The sequence below is a fragment of the Rana temporaria genome, chromosome 5, assembly GCF_905171775.1.
Source record: "Rana temporaria chromosome 5, aRanTem1.1, whole genome shotgun sequence".
NCBI classification, from domain to species: Eukaryota; Metazoa; Chordata; class Amphibia; order Anura; family Ranidae; genus Rana; species Rana temporaria.
The window spans coordinates 109,994,125-110,012,440 of NC_053493.1; the positions used below are offsets into that span (position 1 = coordinate 109,994,125).

At 40.0% G+C, this 18,316-nt stretch overlaps 1 protein-coding gene across 2 annotated transcripts in view; it reads right to left on the reverse strand.

Annotated features, from left to right (window-relative positions):
* The window catches only part of THRB (thyroid hormone receptor beta), a 554,536-nt gene that overhangs the window by 355,489 nt on the left and 180,731 nt on the right, over window positions 1-18,316 (reverse strand). For both annotated transcript variants that reach the window (XM_040353002.1, XM_040352998.1), the window contains exon 2: window positions 16,827-16,938. The gene's annotated coding sequence lies outside the window, so the exon portion shown is untranslated. The remainder of the gene's footprint in view (window positions 1-16,826; window positions 16,939-18,316) is intronic.

Here is an 18,316-nt window from a genome sequence, read left to right on the forward strand (position 1 = left end):
GTGCCAGATTTTCCACTTACTGCCCAGCAAATGCACCAAGATGAAGACAGAGGCATTTTTCTCTATGGCTCTCCTGAAATGTCCCTTATGTGGAATATTCAGCACTTTAAAGGCTGCACCTCATCAAGATCTACAGTCAATAGTGCCATTTAGCATTACCTGTGTGCTATTATGTTATAACTTTATTTCCTCGAGGGTAAATCATTCTTTAAATGGAAGCTCTACATTTTGAATTGATTTTACTTTACATTACTTAAAGTTTCAGGATTTTAAAAGATCTTTTATTTTTTCATATAACTTTATTTAATGGGTTTTTAATAGAAAAAGTACAATAGTGGCTATTTCCTTTCAGAATATCTCTCTAACTGAAATTCTGTATGGTAACAAACAGAACAGGAGACAAGGGGGGGACTAGTCACTTTTCTTCTTCTTTCAGGGAGTGTAAACTGAGCTTTAGCCATTGAGCTCTATAAACAAAAAGGCTTTTTCCATTTTGCTGTGAAAATTTGCATCATAAACATGTAAAAATACATTTGGGGCTTGCTTGCTGGAAATCATGAATATTAAAGTGTTTATTAAGTTAAAATTTGAAATCACTACCAGCCACGCCATTAAGTCATCTCTAATGATCATGTGACTCGCAGCCACTTTACAGCTCCGATACATGGCTTCTGCGGGAGGGGCCGAGATCTCCCTCTGATGACAACCGGGGAGATCACGTTGCCTTCCACAGAAGCCCTGTATCGGAGCTGTAAAGTGACCGTGAGTCATGCAATATTTATGTTTACCTGGCATGATATCAACTTATACAATATCCTAAACATTGCCTTTGAGGATAAAAATACATTTTTAGCCTTTATTTCTGGTTTTCCATTAGCTAAAAGCTTTTATAAAGATTTTGCTCCTTTATTCCTTTTAACTTTGACTAATAGTATCTTTGGATCTGGCACTGTACTAAAATGTTCAGATTTTTGGAGGATATAAGTGAAAATAAACAAAATAAGCTGGAGATGGAGCATACCTCAATAAAAAGTCATGCCATTCTAATGAATATAAACGCAGAGCATACTTGATATAAAAGAGAAAAAAGAACTATGAATCTGTTCTGTTTTCCAGTGTAACAGAAGTCCCTTTCAGATGTGAAATTAGTCCAAAAATACAGATATTCTAGGGATGGAGCTCGAAAATTTCTGAATTCTTACTAAAGCAAAAGGAGATAATGGAATTGTCACATTCTGTTCAAAGTCTATTAAGACCAACGCAATATTTTTAATGGGGTCTTCATCAATTTGACAACTAATACTTAAAAAAAAGTTTTACTTTTTTTTATTTCATTTTATTAATTTTTTTCAAATAAATATTTGAGTGTTAAAGGTATATAAACATCTATTTGGTTTTATTGAGACTGTTAGGGAAAGATAACATTGGGAAAATGAAAAATATTGCATTTTAATGGTATAATACAAATTACCCTAACCTACCCAAAGTATTTACATTGTCACATTTTAAACTGGCTAAATGCATTGTCAACTGGGGGAGATTTGCTAAAACTGGTGCACACAAAATCTGGTGCAGCTGTGGATAGTGACCAATCTCTAGATTTAATTTTGAAAGCTTTAACCCTTGTTCACACTGCGGCAACTTTGAACCTGACATCCCTGCACAGCTTGTTTACGGCTTCTTTTTCAGAAGTCAATGCAAATAGTGTTGAAGTCGAGGCGTTTTGAGTCCCACTGATTAGGATGGTTCCATTGCCGTTAATCCGCCGTGACTCGCCATGGGACTTTAAACTCTCAAGTTGCATGACAAGTTGCGGCAGTGTGAACTGGCGGGTTACTGAACAAGCTAAAGATAGAAGCTGATTGGTTATTATGCACAGCTGCACCAGATTTAGTGTGCACCGGTTTCAGTAAATCTCCCCCACTATTAGGATATATGCATCCTGACAACAGTATTACCTGGCTGTGACCCCCCCCCCCCACCAGAGCCAGTACTTGGAAGTTAAAGTATAACTAAAGGCAAGACTTTTTTTAGTTTTGGATAGAGTGTTGAGGGGTTAGAACAGCTGTATTTGTTGCTGTCTGTGTCCCTGTTAGAAAGATTCACCCACTCTATTTGTCCTGTTTACTATCATCAATGAAAGTGAAATTAAAAGAAACCCCACATTTTGTGTTGTCTCCAGAAAAATAATAGAGGGGAAATCTTCCAGTGGGAACACAATGGGGGGTCCCAAGGAATGCCCTTAATTTGAAGAGATTTGTCTCACTTCCTGTTTGGTTATGGGCCAGAAAGTGAAGGTAAAATCTCCCAATGGGGCACAGATGGCAAATAACACTCCCTTACTCTATCCAAAAATAAAAAGTTTTGCCTTAAAGCGGTTGTATACCCGCATTTTCTGTAAGGCAAAAGCCATAATGAGATAGTATGCACCGCATATTAGCTCATTATGAAATACTTACCTTAAAACGAGGTGTAGAGAACTTACCTGGTCCACGCCGAGCGAGATGTTATCTTGCCTGGCGTGTCTTCCGGGTATCGCCGCTCCAGCGCTGTGATTGGCTGAAGCGGCGATGTCGTCACTCCCGCGCATGCGCACGGGAGATTTCATTCCAGCAAGGTTCGGCGGCTGTCGGCCCTTTAGCTGAGGATCCCCCCCGCACATGCGCCGCTGCAATCAGCGGCGCATTGCGAGAGGAATATCTCCTAAACCGTACAGTTTTAGGAGATATTCTTTATACCTACAGGTAAGCCTTATTATAGGCTTACCTGTAGGTAAAAGTGGTAGTAAAGACTTTACTTTAAGTTCTACTTTAATTGATGTATTTTTTTGAAATACTGGGCCAGATTCACAAAGGGGATACGACGGCATATCTCCTGATACGCCGTTGTATCTCTGTTTCTATCTATGCGACTGATTCATAGAATCAGTTACGCATAGATAGCCCTAAGATCCGACAGGTATAATTGTTTTACACTGTCGGATCTTAGGATGCAGTACCGCGGCCGCTGCTGGGGGGAGTTTGCGTTGTAAACCAGCGTCGGGTATGCAAATTAGGAGTTACGGCGATCCACAACGGATTTTCGCGTTCGCTACGTCGCCGCTAGTCTAGTTTCCCGTCGCAAATTTAGTCGTCGTTTTGGGTGCCCTAACTTTAGTCAGCAATCGTATTGCTGTCTAAAGTATGGCCGTCGTTCCCGCGTCGAAATTTAAAATTTAACGTCGTTTGCGTAACACGTCCGGGAATACGGAAGTACGCTACGCGCGTCGCCGTTCGAAAAAATTACGTCACGGCGCGCAAAGCACGACGGGAATTGCGAAACGGAGCATGCGCAGTAGGTCCGGCGCGGGAGCGCACCTAATTTAAATGGCACACGCCCATTTGAATTGGCCCGCCTTGCGCCGGAGGCCGCTGGCGTAGTTTTCATCGCAAGTGCTTTGTGAATCAGGCACTTGCGATGAAAACTTGCGGCGGTGTAACGTATCTACGATACGTTATGCCGCCACGATTCTACGTGAATCTGGCCCACTGTTGTTAGCATACATGTATTGTTATGGCAGTATCTCTTTAAAGCAAATGTAAACAGACAATCATATGCACACACACACACATATATATATATATATATATATATATATATATATATATATATACAGTATGTGTGTGTACATACAATATCTCACAAAAGTGAGTACACCCCTCACATTTTTGTTTTATATTTTCATGTGACAACACTGAAGAATTGACACTTTGCTACAATGTAAAGTAGTGAGTGCACAGCTTGTATAACAGTGTAAATTTGCTTTCCCCTCAAAATAACTCAACACACAGCCATTAATGTCTAAACCGCTGACAACAAAGGTGAGTACACCCCTAAGCGAAAATGTCCAAACTGGGCCCAAAGTGTCAATATTTTGTGTGTCCACCATTATTTTCCAGCACTGCCTTAACCCACTTGGGCATGGAATTCCCCAGAGCTTCACATGTTGCCACTGGAGTCCATTTCCACTCCTCCATGAGAACATCACAGAGCTGGTAGATGTTAGAGACCTTGCGCTCCTCCACCTTCTGTTTGAGGATGCCCCACAGATGCTCAATAGGGTTTAGGTCTGGAGACATGCTTGGTCAGTCCATCACCTTTACCCTCAGCTTCTTTAGCAAGGCAGTGGTCGTCTTGGAGGTGTGTTTGGGGTCATTGTCATGTTGGAATACTGCCCTGTGGCCCAGTCTCTGAAGGGAGGGGATCCTGCTCTGCTTCAGTATGTGTATGTAGGCATTCATGGTTCCCTCAATGAACTGTAGCTCCCCAGTGCTGGCAGCACTCATGCAGCCCCAGACATGACACTCCCACTACCATGCTTGACTGTAGGCAAGACACACTTGTCTTTGTACTCCTCACCTGGTTGCCACCACACACGCTTGACACCATCTGAACCAAATACGTTTATCTTGGTCTCATCAGACCACAGGATGTTTCCAGTAATCCATGTCCTTTGTCTGATTGGCTTCAGCAAACTGTTTGAGGGCTTTCTTGTGCATCATCTTTAGAAGAGGCTTTCTTCTTAAACAACAGCCATGCAGACCAATTTTATGCAGTGTGGACCATATAGTCTGAGCATAGTCTGGCGAACCTTGACACCCCAGATGTTTTGGAACTACATTTCCCATGATGCTCAACTACACTGCAGAGTGCATGAGCATCATGGGAAATGTAGTTCCAAAACATCTGGGGTGCCAAGATTCGCTATCGCTAGCCTAGGCCATCTTTATGTAGAGCAACAATTTTTTTTTTCAGATCCTCAGAGAATTCTTTGCCATGAGGTGCCATGTTGAACTTCTAGTGACCAGTATGAGAGAGTTAGAGCAATAACACCAAATTTAACACATCTGCTCCCCATTCACGCCTGAGACCTTGTAACACTAAGGCCTCGTACACACAATAGGTTAAACAGAGGACAACGGTCTGATGGACCGTTTTCATCGGTCAAAACCGATCGTGTGTGGGCCCCATAGGTTATTTAACCATCGGTTAAAAAAAAGCCAACTTGCTTTAAATTTAACTGATGGATTCCTAACCGATGGGAAAAAAACGATCGTTAGTAGGCACAACCATCAGTTAAAAATCCATGCATGCTCAGAATCAAGTCGACGCATGCTTGGAAGCATTGAACTTCGTTTTTTTCAGCACGTCGTCGTGTTTTACGTCACCGCGTTCTGACACGATCGTTTTTTTAACCGATGGTGTGTAGGCGCGACGGACCATCAGTCAGCTTCATCGGTTAACCGATGAAAACGGTCCATCGATCCCAGGTACCAGGAGCACTACAGCGGTATTGTGCTATGTGCTGTCCTTTCTCCCCCTGCATTTGGTTGCTGTGAGAGATACATCCACCCATCCACTCATACCTACATACCAGGAGGAGGAAGAGGTAGCTAAAGGATACCAAGGGATCCATACAGGTGGACTTACGAACTCGGCGTTCGTTGGAGATAGGCCCACTATTCATGGCCTCCATGTGAGTGCATGTCTATGTGATATATCAATTTCCCCTCAAAAACCCTCACAGTATTACGCCATTTTTTCTCTTTGCTATTGTTTTCCATATGACAATTTGATACGGAGCTTTTTTCAACTACAAGTCTTGCTGCATCTGTTTGAGTACCCCTTGTGGTGTTGTTTTGGCTGTCCGTGCTATAGCCGTGAGGTGAGCATTTAGATACCACCAGGTGTTTTGCACTGAAGTTTTGTTTCACCAACACTGGAATTTGGACTTTCCTTGGAAAAACTGCTCTATAAAGACTTATTTTCTGCTTCAATATATTATATGTATTCTTTCACTTCATATATTTTTGGTCATTCATTATGTGTCATCACTTGTAATTATTTACACTGATGTTTGGTGCACTTTGTGTTTATCTATATGCTCAGTCGAGCATTTTTCAAGTTTGCACTATATTTTATGCTGTATATCTGTTTATTACCCACTTTGCCATATAGGGTTTTCTGTCCCTAGTGGTCCACTTACCCATCCAGTAAGTTTTTACCACCCTTCTGTCCACACAGTGCAGACACCAACACACTTTTTGCATATCAGTTCACAGAAAGTAACACTGTTTTTTACAAGATCATAAGGTTCTTTCTGTACTTGCTGAATATGTTTTTATCTTGAAAAAACAAAATGAATTTAGCCAAATCGAAGGACCGCTTTGTTGTAAAATATTGTTTTTCTTGGAGTAAGTTATCCTTTAAGGGACAGGCTACCTTTCCTAAAAATCTCTAAAAATAGCACACCTCCCCTATTGAAGAAGTAAATTAAATCAAACCCAAAATGCAGACCCTGCCACTCACACCAATGCTGGGGGTTATTACAGCACCCACTGATAATAAATGCTGGGGGTTATCATTGCAGCCAATGACTCCAATATGTTGATGGTTATTATTGGGCTGACTGACAGTAATGATGGGGGTACTACTGACATCAATGATAGAGGTTATTACTGAGGCCACTGACACCAATGCTTGGGGCTAATACTGCTCTCACAGACACTAATGCTGTGGGTTATTATTGCAGTCACTGACACCAATGCTGGGAGTTACCATTACTACCACCAGTGCTGAGAGTTACTATTACTGCCATTGACACCATCGATAGGGCTAATTTTACTCCCACTTTCTCTTCAGTGCACATTGGAGTACAATGCGAAGATTTCAGCAGGACCAAAATGTTGGTGTATTACAGCCTATTATTTTTAACTTGATGTAGTGCACCTCAATGCATAAAAGCATGCCCAAGCCCTCTGGGGGTGCAGAGGCCGCACTTGCGTTGCTCTACTATTTTCAAGTTGACCACCACTGCTCTAGTTTAATCGTACTGAACTGGCTGCTCCTCCTGACACTGACCTATGCATAGTAAATTGGGGAGAGGGGGCAGTTTGGCATCTCTGAACTGGGCATATGCAGACCCAGCACTGCTTCTTAGTCACAACTGACTTTTCTAGATGTTCCCTAGAACATAGCAAATCTTCACTTTTTAAGTTTAAGTCCACTTTCAGCAACCAACAAATATCTTCTTTTCTGTAACAATAAAACATATTTGCACCTTGAAAAAAAATACATTTTTATGTTTGTTTGCATTAAGTTATCGAACGCACGTTTTCTTTCAAAAGTTATGCAGTTCTCCCCTTTTTCTATACATCCCTAACCCATAGTGTTGACGCTGGTGTTTAGTTGTGGCATATGCTGACACAACGAGTAGACCGAGTAAGGTCTTGAGTGATAAGTGAATGTAAGTTGATCAACAACAGCACTGCAACTGTCTGTATGAAGTTTCAGGTTAATGTCAATCCATATGTCCATATGTCCAGGGCCTGATTTGCTCTCCCTGTCGCCCCAAGGCCAGGTTCCACAATGCACCCCCTCCCCGCCAACCAAACCCCCCCCCCAAATCAACAGAGAATGTGCGGCACGGTTAGTTCAGATATGTTTTGTTTGTTTTTTTACTTTTTTATCACTTTTTTATTTTTATTTATTTGTAGCTTGTCGCTTACTTTTTTAAATTTTTGTATAATTTTCTTATTATTTTTCTTATTATTTTTCTTATTCTTTACTTTTTTATTTTATTAATTTAATTATTATTTCTTATTATTTATTTATTTTTTATCATTTTTTGTTCACTTAACTTTTTTGCTATCACACAGGAGAAAACTATTTCCTGTGTGATAGCAATTGGAGGTGATATGTTCTCTTTATTGACCCTGTCACCTCCAAAACAGGAGTCCTAGCACTGTGCTAGAACTCCTGTCACAGCTGAGATGGGAAGAGCATCGCCGCAATCACTTGTTAACGATCGATCGGATTCCCCCATAACTTACCGCCCTCAACTGTATGTTCCTGGCGTCGGGGGACTCCATGCCACTGCCGCCCCTTGGAGCCCTGCCGCCCCAAGGCCTGGCCTCAGTGGCCTTGTGGGAAATACAGGCCTGCATATGTCTCTTACTTTTGTATCATTACTAAGATGAAAACCAATTTCAAAAACCAAGAACTATTGAACGGAAAAAATAAAAATAAATAATTTCAGGTTGTAAAACCTCAAAATGTGGAATTATCTAAAGGGGGAAAGGTGGCAAAATACTCATAGAAAGCTCTGTACATTAAGAGAAAATTAAATGTAGAAGTTCTAAAACTTGGGCGGTGAACTGACAGGGCCTTAGACAAGCAAAAACATGTTCATAAATCGTAATAGTGACATATAACTGTTGGTTGGTAATAACTGATGGGATAAATTGTACTTTCTTCTTTTTAAGAAAAGATGAGTGACATGCCTTGAAAATGAGAAAGAAATGAGTGCATTATACTTATTATGATGGTTTGTGTGGGTATCAGGACATGCACAGACATTGCTATAATGTGTTTAAAAGCCCAAACTAAAAGATACATATGTTGGGATAAACCACTATGTAATTAACTTACAGAACATCAAAAGAATTATAGCTGAATAAAACACACTGTGCCCAATATGGGTGTGTTTCTGTTTGACACTAACTTATAACAGGTTCCTCAATTAGCCAGATGTTCACATTGGAGGCTAGACCTCATCTTTCTAAAGACTCATCATGATCCAACTAACATCGCGTATACAGTATACTGTACATAAAAATAGATGTATATATATGTGTATATATATATATATATATATATATATATATATATATATATATTCCCATCCACTTTTAGTAGTTATTGGAGTTGTTACGAGCAACTTTAGTAGTGTAATAAAGTTCAAAGGCAAAAATATGAAAATAAAAATGTCTAAAAACAAGTTTGAAGTTGAGGATTTGTATGGATAAAGATAAAGTTTCATCACTCTTCAAACAACCCCCTTTTAGTGAAAAACAGATATTGATAATTGTTTATTCTGCTCCTTACTATTTTTTCCTGGTTTATTCAAAGAGGCTCATATGTACAGGCATTTAAAAAATATATATATATATTTTTTTAACCTTTTCTGATGGCATCGCAAAACCTAAGTCAGCCAAAGCAAAGGGCTGGCAAAATCACAGGTGGGCGATTATTAAATATTCGCATTATCAGAACTGACACACCCAGGAGGCCAAACAACTTTCCAGCAGACATCTCCACGAAAGTCATGCTGGCACTTGTATTTAGAAGCGGGGACGCTTACATTACAAATATTGACACAAACGTTTTTTGACTTTGGCAAAGCTCAGTAAATACTAGAAAATGATGTCAGCATGTATGAGCCCTAATGGAGTGCTAAGTGCAATAACTTTGTGAAAAATATAGTTACTTATAGAAATCAACCAGACTGCAGTTTATTTTAAAGATCAGTAGGTAGAAAAAAATGTGTATCAATAGCCAAACTTTTTTTTTTTAGTTTTTGGATAGAGTGGGGAAGAATTGGAACTGCCATTGGAAGCTCTGGTGGAGAGATTTCTTCACTTCCTGTTTGTCCCCAGGACAGGAAGCAAGGGGAAATTGTTTATAAAAAATGTTTTAATTATTTTTTACATTAAGTAGGGGAATGCTGGAACCTCTGTCAGCTTTTTATTGTTGTATGTTTCCCTGTTGCATGTTTTCCTTCACTTCCCGTATAATAAAAAGTTGTCCCCAGAACAGAAAATTAGGGGATATCTCTCTAAACGAGGACTGAATAGCAGGTTAGAAAGGTAGAACTCGACAGGGGTTCTAAACTTTCCCTATTATATCCAAAACTACTTTATATAAAAGTGACATAATTATCATACTAACTGAGATTAGAAATTGAATAAATATAAAAAAAACACTGATTACATTATTATAACATAAATATTTAGATCCTACTAAAGTAATAGAGAATGTTTGTTTTCAGAGAAAATTCATATACCGTATATACTCGAATATAAGCTGACCCGAATATAAGCCGAGGTTTACCACAAAAAACTGGGAAAACGTATTGACTCGAGTATAAGCCTAGGGTATCCATCTGCATGCCTCACTGTGCCTCACTTTGCCTCACTGTGTCCATGTGCATGCCTCACTGTGTTCATGCCTCACTGTGCCCATGCCTCACTGTGTCCATGCCTCACTGTGCCCATGCCTCCCTGTGCCCATGCCTCACTGTGTCCATGCCTCACTGTGTCCATGCCTCACTGTGCCCATGCCTCACTGTGTCCATGACTAGACTTACGTTTAACATGGGAGTATATAGAAGGGGTGCCCGGCTTTGAAAAAACGCTGCTCCCCGGCCGTAGGTTCCCCAGACAGAAAACGTTGTACATTTGTAGGGAAGAACTAGGGCTACATGTGTGCCAGGTTTCAGGTCCAGGAGACAGACGGCCAGCCGGTACCAGGACCCCAAAGTTACCAGAGAAATTACCAATTAACATAGGAGTTTATGGAAGAGGTGCCCGAATTTGAAAAATCTGTGCTCCCTGGCCGTAGGTCCATCTGACAACAAACTTTGCACACATGTTAAGGAAGAGTGGGGCTACATGTGTGCCAGGGGAGCTACAGCCAGCGGATACCGGGTTCCCAAAGTCCGGGAGATCAGGCACAAAAAGGTGACTTGAGTATAAGCCGAGAGGGGAATTTTCAGCACAAAAAAAATTGCTGAAAAACTCGGCTTATACTCGAGTATATACGAGAACTTAATAAATTGTGAAGTTGTGTGGACTTCATTTATCCAATCATGTACAAGCATAAATTAAGTTTTTCATTTTCTTTGCAAAATGTCTTATTCATGAAAGTGAACACATCTTATTCATTTAATAAATAAACCCTACTATTAAGCAGTTAGACCCAAGTATAAATTTGTGACATAGAGATCTATGTAGTTGAATATATAAAAATATTACATATAATACATTTATAAATAAATAAAAATAAGGAAAATTTAAAAATGCAAGTCATTTGAATGTGAATAGTTTGTTACTAATATAGCAAAGCTTAGCCTTTTTTTTTTTTTTTTTTTTTTTCATAGAGTAAGTGAGGGATATAACCCCTGCCATATTTTATTGCCATTGATGTTCCATTGGGGAGATTTACCTTCACTTCCTGCCCCATAGCCAAAACAGGAAGTGAGAGGAAATCCCTTCAAATTAAAGGGAATCTCTTGGGGTCCCAAGGTCACCAGCATCCCCATAGGCAGGCTTCCCCTCTATTACTTTTCTGGGACAACCAACAATTTAGGATTTTCCTTTACTTTCACTTTCAATGACAATGGTAAACAGGACAAATAGAGAAGGTGAATCTCCCTAACGGGGACAAAGACAGCAATAAAAACTAACAGGTGTTCTAATCCTTCTCCACTCTATCCAAAACGAAAAAAAAAAAATGTTGCCTTTAGTTATACTTGAAGTCTTAAGTACATGGCTGGAATAGCAAAGAGTTTAACAGACTAAATAAATAAATACATAAACTGTTCATTTATGTTACATCAAACAGAATATCTATGTTGGTCACATGTAACTCTTATGTTTGTAACAGAGTCAGCAGACATTCACAAATCTTTTAGGTAGTGCTGCCGCCTTATCCTAATATTCTGTGCCATATTATATCCCTTTCTAAGAATTACACTGGGTGATACTTGGCTTCCTAGGCTCAGATTCGAGCAGCTGAGAAGGTTTGACTATGGACAATGCAAGAGATTTAGCTAGTGGGGCCAAGATGGCATTTAGAGCAACCCAGAATATCTTTTCCACTGAGCTTTTAACTGGTGTCAAATATTTGTGAATAAACACAGGCATAATGTAGTAACCTGAAGTCACTCGAACATAAGATGGTACTTATATGTAGGTGCCAGGAATCCGGGACTGGCAGTACTATGGTGGTCCTCTGCCTCCTGAGTCTGATGTGGTATCAAGCTAGAAGAAAGCACCACAGACCTTTCTAAAATTGCTTGGAAAAGGATCTTCCAAGTCTTCTCTGCAGGTCACCTAAAACGACCATGGCTAAAAATGGGCAAACGAATTCACAGAAAAATATTTTGGCCTTCTCAAGCCATAACTATAGCAAAGGGAGGATGAGTAAATAATAATTGCAAAGGATTTGTCCTTGCCCCATTTCTCATCCTTGAGCCTCATACAAGCCATTTGGGTTTCCCTACTCTCTATGTTTACAAGGTTGTCTGATGCTGATGGAGGGGTTTCTTTATTTTTATAATAGTAGTTACCCTTTTTGATGCATTTTTTAAAGTGTATGTATAGCCAAAACGTTTATTTATAATTAAGAAAGGGTTAAAACCTTAAAGCGGGGGTTCACCCTAAAAAAAATATGTTTTCTTCTAGCATGCCATCAAGCATACTAGCGCGAGCTACAGTATGCCTTTATTTTATTTTTTGGCGCCGTACTCACAGTTTAATTCCGTAGTGAAGTTTCAGACTCCCCGCGGGGAATGGGCGTTCCTATGCAGAGGGAAGATGATTGACGGCCGGCTATGGCGCGTCACGCTTCCCGAAAATAGCCGGAGTAGGTCTCGGCTCTTCATGGAGCCTGCGCAGTCAGCTCCTAGTCTGTGCGCAGGCGCCATATAGCGCCGTGAAGAGCCGAGACCTACTCCGGCTATTTTTGGGAAGCGTGACGTGCCATAGCCGGCCGTCAATCATCTTCCCTTTGCATAGGAACGCCCATTCCCCGCGGGGAGTCTAAAACTTCACTACGGGATTAAACTGTGAGTACGGCGCAAAAAAATAAATAAAGGCATACTGTAGCTCACGCTAGTATGCTGGATTTAATGGTAGAAACTTGTTTTTTAGGGTGAACCACCGCTTTAAGAGCCGGTTCACACAGGGGCGGGGCGACTCGGCAAGGCGATCTCAAGACGACTTGAGAGGCGACTCGCAAAATGACTTCTGTATTAAAGTCAATGCAAGTTGCCCCCAAAGTCGTACAAGAACCTTTTTCTAAGTCGCTCCTATTAGAACGGTTCTATTGAATAGAGCGGATCGCGATTTGTCAGGCGGCTGAGTCGCCCCTGTGTGAACCAACTCTGGTTCACAATGGTTCAAAACGTTTATTTATTTATATTTAGGAAAGGGTTAAAACCTTTAGGGCTGGTTCACACCAGATGCAGTGGCACGGCATTGGGCAGCTATTCCAGTGCAGTCTCACTTTGTGGAAAAGGCTAAATGCTTTGACTTCTATGTGCAAGGTTCAGGCATGATGCGCTGAAAAAGAGTACTGCATGCTGTACTTTTTTTCTCAGTGCAGTGCGAGCCAATCCCCTGCCTCGCACCCCGTAGTTGGCAATTTAACTTGATGAGATGTCTTTCTGGCTGATGAGCTTGGCACATCACCAGCCGGATCGCACCGCACACCAGCTGCTGTGCTGTACAGTGATATCAATACCTGGAATTCCTCTTTAATTAGACCTTCACGGTTGCAAGCTTTTTACAGATGGCAGCCTTTTGTCACTTGATTCAGAATGTACTATCTCCATGTGAACTACAGAGGGCAATGTTGATAAGCAGGAAATACTTATTGCATTTTAAAGCCACTCAGAATATAAGGACGCAGGCAACCAAATGGATTTAGTGAGTGAGACAGTCATCTATACATGATAAATACAAAGATACACATCAGAACCATTTAATAGGCAAGCTGTGTCCTCAGAGAACAGCTATATGGGAATGTTTTACTGTAGTACAACTTCATGTTCTTATATTGTATAACTTCAAATTCTCTTAGATGACATCAAGATTTGTACTTATTAATAGTAACCTGAGGACACATAAACTTCAGAAGCTTTCTAATTAATATGGTATGACATTGGGCATGAAATGTTGCTGTCCTTATCTTTACTGCAATGCTATCATACTCTGGCACCAATGCTACGCAGGTTGCAAATAAATCTCTAGCAATTACTTATAAAATAATTAAAGTGCAGTTATATCATCATACTCCTAGATATAATCAGAACAAATCAGATTACAGTACTTGTACTGTAGTCAAATAGGTTAAACAAAATCTGGTTGCCTTCAATAGGTAATATCATTTGGCACCTCCTTGCTGAAAAATCCACATGGTACAACTTCAAAATTAGAGATATGAGTTGAGTAATTTTCTCAACCATAAAAGAAAGACATTCTAAAAAACATTGCCATGTAAGGAAATGCAGTCTCAGCATAACTTTTTTTTTAAATATATTCATTCTTTATTATATTTTTATCTCATACAAATTTTTAACAATTCATTAAAAACAGGAAAAAAATGTTCCTTATATATATCAAAATCTTAGTACAAAGTGAGACCTCCTAAGTTGGTATACTGGGAGGCAAATAATAACATTTACTGGAGTTGAGGAGTTCTATATGATATTATAATTGTACTATTTCTCAACCCTCCTCTCTTTTTATTCCCCCCCACCTAGTACTACTCCATTAATCTATTTTACTGTTGGTTTCGTAAATCAATTCCATTGCCCGGTTGTTTCCCTTCCCCCATCTAAATCCAAAGGCTACACTAGTCGTAGCTCTACCAAGATATCCCACGTGTGACTTTTCAATCAGCTATTATATTTGGTTATTCTCTACCCCAACTGTAGTTCTTACCCCCTAGAGAGAAGCGCCCTTTTCCTCCAACCATGGCTTCCACATTTCCTCAAAGTCCTTAAGATTAAGTCTCAGCATAACTTTAAGGTTTAAATAGCAAAACTGCATGCTGCCTTCCTATGACTTGCAGAAGACAGCCCCACCCGTTGGAGATTTGTCCACCGTAACAATTTTACCTGTTTTTGATACTCAACTGTACCAAAAATTTCTCTTTGTCTATGTATTTTATTCAGTCTCTCATCTTTTCACATCCTTTGAATCTTATTGTGTTATTCATTAAAGTGGATGTAAACCCGATTTTTTTTTATTTTTTTTTTATGTCACAATGTAGAGTATTAGATTTCCTATCATATGTGCCCAGTCTTGTCACACAGAGCTAATCTAGCTCTGAGCAATCCTCTTTTATTGTTCAGTGAAATAAAACGGACTTACAGAGAAAAACCTTAGTCCGTTCCGCCCCCTTGCTGTGAGTGACAGGTTATTTACATATCTCATGCACTAGCCTGGAGACAGGGATTATTTTTTAATTCCCACCCCCACTCCTTTTCAGAAGTCATGTGGTTACTTTTCTGGATTTTGACTGGATGTTAGTGATCAAAGCAGAATTTAGTGTAAGGAATACATAGGAAAAAATGCATGTTGACAAGGGGAGTGTAGAGGTAGGTGGGGAGTCTACTGACATCACGACTCCACCCACCGAGCTCCAGACAACAGACCCACCCACAGAATCTGCAGTTTTGCAGTTCTTATAACAGAAAGAGGGGAGACATTTGACAGGTAAGGATAAATGCAGGAGGCATCTATATCCTTATAGATCAGCACTATGGCAGTAGTTTAGAAAGGATGAGAGTGGGTTTACATCCACTTTAAGAACATGATTTGAAAAGCATAATACAATAAATATGTATATAGAGTTTTACGATCCTCTAAGCCAACCATGTATTTTAATACTTTTTTATGTAACTGGCCCCCTGTATATGTGGATTTCTGTCCTAGGCAAGAATGACAAAGCCCCAGTTGTAGATCCCTGGGAAATATATGTCATGCGTAATACATACAGCACATGCACCACACCATCAGAGGGTCAGCTGCAAGAACCAGGAAGAGACAGCTGGCTCCCCATGACATAAAAAAGAAAGATGGCAGCAAAAGATAAGATGGTAAAAAAAATAAAAAATAAACACAGGTGTAAAATTCATTTATAACAATCTTAAAGTGGAGGTTCACCCAAAAAATAAATTTTTAACATTACATTCAGCCGAGTTGTCCTAATGACAATCGGCTGTTTTTTTTTTTTCCCCCGTACATACCGTATTACACCGCCGCTTCCGGGTATGTCTTCTGCGGGACTGGGCATTCCTATCTGATTGACAGGCTTCCGACCGTTGCATACTACGCGTCACGAGTTGCCGAAAGAAGCAGAACGTCGGTGCGCAGGCGCCGTATAGAGCCGCACCGACGTTCGGCTTCTTTCGGCAACTCGTGATGCGCTGTATGCGACAGTCGGAACCCTGTCAATCAGATAGGAACGCCCAGTCTCGCAGAAGACATACCCGGAACTGGCGGAAAAAAACGGTATGTACGAAAAAATTGTCATTAGGACAACTCGGCTGAATGTAATGTTAAAAAATTATTTTTGGGTGAACCTCCGCTTTAAGGCCCATACACACGATCGGACATTTTGACAACAAACTTCAAAATGAGCAGGTTTTCAGAAAAATCCGACCGTGTGTACGCTCCATTGGTCAAACTTTTTCGGTTTTCATCGGACAAAAGTTCGCTCTGCAACCCGGACAAACTTTTCGGCAACAAAAGTCCTACAGTGCAAAGTCCTGCCGTGTGTACAGAAATCCATCAGAGTTTAGACCGAAGTACAAATACGCATGCTCAGAACCAAGGTAAAATCAACCAACAATAGCAGAAGTTGACCAAAGGGTGGTGGTAAAGAGCAAAAAAACACGTGATTTTGAGAAAGTTTGCTGAAAAAGTCCTGCCGTGTGTATGCATACCAAGTTCATGGCCAACACCCTTCAAACAAAAATCCACGGAAAAGTGTGTTTGAAGTCTGACTGTGTGTGTATGAGGCTTAATGCACACTGTTTAAGCAGCATTGAATTCCTTTGAAAATACTGTCAAATTTGGATTTGTCCCCTTTAAGTCTAAACTATCTCTGTCAAAATCTGATAAAACATATTAAGATGAATATACAACCAAGTCCTCTGCAGTAGCTCTTTCAATATCATACAAGCACAAATGTAAGTATCTAAGAGATACACTTACTAAATCTTCATGTCTATATTCCTTTGACTTGTTCCCTGTACCATGCAACCATTAATGACCTCTTCAGATTCTTCACCTGTGAAAGCTGCAAGGCGGATAGTGGATTCTAAACCTGAAACAGAAAGGCATCACTTAATATGTTGTAAATAGTAATAGAATTACATTAATTTTGCACTGTAAATCTAAAGCATTTTTATTCAGATACTCATGAATGATTACCTTGGTCAGGTTTGCATTGCCATCTTAAGTCCCTACCAGGACGATTTACCCCCATTTACCAATGGGAAACACAAAATATTTTTTTACATTTACCATAAGGGATAAGGTGTCACTGTGATAAGTCACTGTGATAAGTCATTCACTTGTAAGTGTACTTTTCGGCTTGAGCTACTGAGCTCTGTGACAACTGACCTATTACATGAGGGTTCAAGTAGACTGAGGCCTCGTACACACAACCAAGAATCTCGTCGTGAAAGAAACGTTGTTTTCCTCAACGAGGTTCTTGTCAGGCTTGATGAGAATCTTGTCAAACTTTCTTTGCATACACACTGTCAAGACAAAATCTTGTCGTTCTCAAACGCGGTGACGTACAACACGTACAACGGCACTATAAAGGGGAAGTTTGATTCCACTGGCTCCACCTTTGGGGCTGCTTTTGCTAATCTCATGTTACTGCGTGTTAAGTAAAAGTTTGGTGAGAGACGATACACGCTTTTCAGTCTGTTACAGCGTGAGGAATGTGCCATCTCTATTACGAACGCTACTTTTACCGAAGGAAAGCTCCCGTCTCATACTTTATTTTGGACATGCGCGAGTTTCTACGCATACACATAAACTAGTTTCTCGTCATAAACGAAATAAAACATAAAGTGTAGCGCTAATTATAAGTGAGATAAAGGATTGGGTATATTAATAATTAACCAATCATTGAAAAGTGTCCGTATGAAACACATTAAAGTAGTCCATAAAAAACTGTGAAAAAATTAATAATACATGAATCCTCAAAATTCAGTTCACAGTGGATAAATGTGCAAAATAAACTTCAATAAAGAAATGGTAATAAATCTTCATAGGTAAAAAAGATGTATAAATCCAGCACCGAAATGAATGGAGGCTTACCAGAAGCTGTGGACCCAGAATAGGCATATACCTAGTGGGTCATTTGCGCTTTAAAGTTGATGATACCAGCGAGGAGGTGAAGTCCAACACAGGATCAGGTGAAAGTCAGTTCAGAAGCACCTTGTATTAGGTTGTAGACTTGGGTACATATGGAGGTTCAAACACTCAATACAACGGAAGTTAGAAAAAAGAAGGCAAAAATGCACATAGTGTAAATCCGTTTAAAAGTTTACTTGATAGCAAAATCAAAAAATGGGTTACACTCACATTTTCAGCATTGGTAACGGGCATGATCAGATGATGATCGTTTAGATTGAAACATGTCGGGAATTTGCTGACAATACTGCTCTTTGTTACATGCCTGTTACCAA